The sequence below is a fragment of the Bison bison genome, unplaced genomic scaffold, assembly GCF_000754665.1.
Source record: "Bison bison bison isolate TAMUID 2011002044 unplaced genomic scaffold, Bison_UMD1.0 scf7180017864079, whole genome shotgun sequence".
Classification (NCBI taxonomy): Eukaryota; Metazoa; Chordata; class Mammalia; order Artiodactyla; family Bovidae; genus Bison; species Bison bison.
The window spans coordinates 1,738,998-1,739,476 of record NW_011494651.1 but is presented as its reverse complement, the minus strand read 5'-3'; positions in this window follow the sequence as shown (position 1 = coordinate 1,739,476).

The window sequence follows — 479 nt, the reverse complement described above, 5'->3', positions numbered from 1 at the left end:
AGGAGGAGCCCGCGGCGGCTTGTCCCGACCCTGCCTGCGGGGCTGCGGAAGGGGCGCGGGGTCCAGTGGGGTGGAAGACGAAGTGCAGGGGATCTGGTGCAACGGAGGGGGCAGCGCGCTGTGCCCAGAGATGGGGGCCGCAAGGTGCCTGGCACAGGGGGGCCCTCATGGTGCCCGGAGAAGGCATGGAATGGGCGGGGGCACCGTGCCCGGAGCCGCTGCCCAGCTCCAACCTCTCTCTCTTCCTTCCCCGCAGAAACAACTTCCTGCCACCCCCACCCCCACCCCCCAACCCCCGGCCCAGGGTGCAGGAGCTGCGGGGAGAAGTTCTAGGCCGCAGCTTTGCTATCTCAGGGCCGGACGACGACGCTGCTGTCCCCGGGCCGCGCGGTTCCTGCCCGCGCCCTCTGCCGCAGTCGTGAGCGGGCCGGGGCTCCAGGGTCCGGACCCTGGTTAGAATGACAAGAAGGCCACAGCTG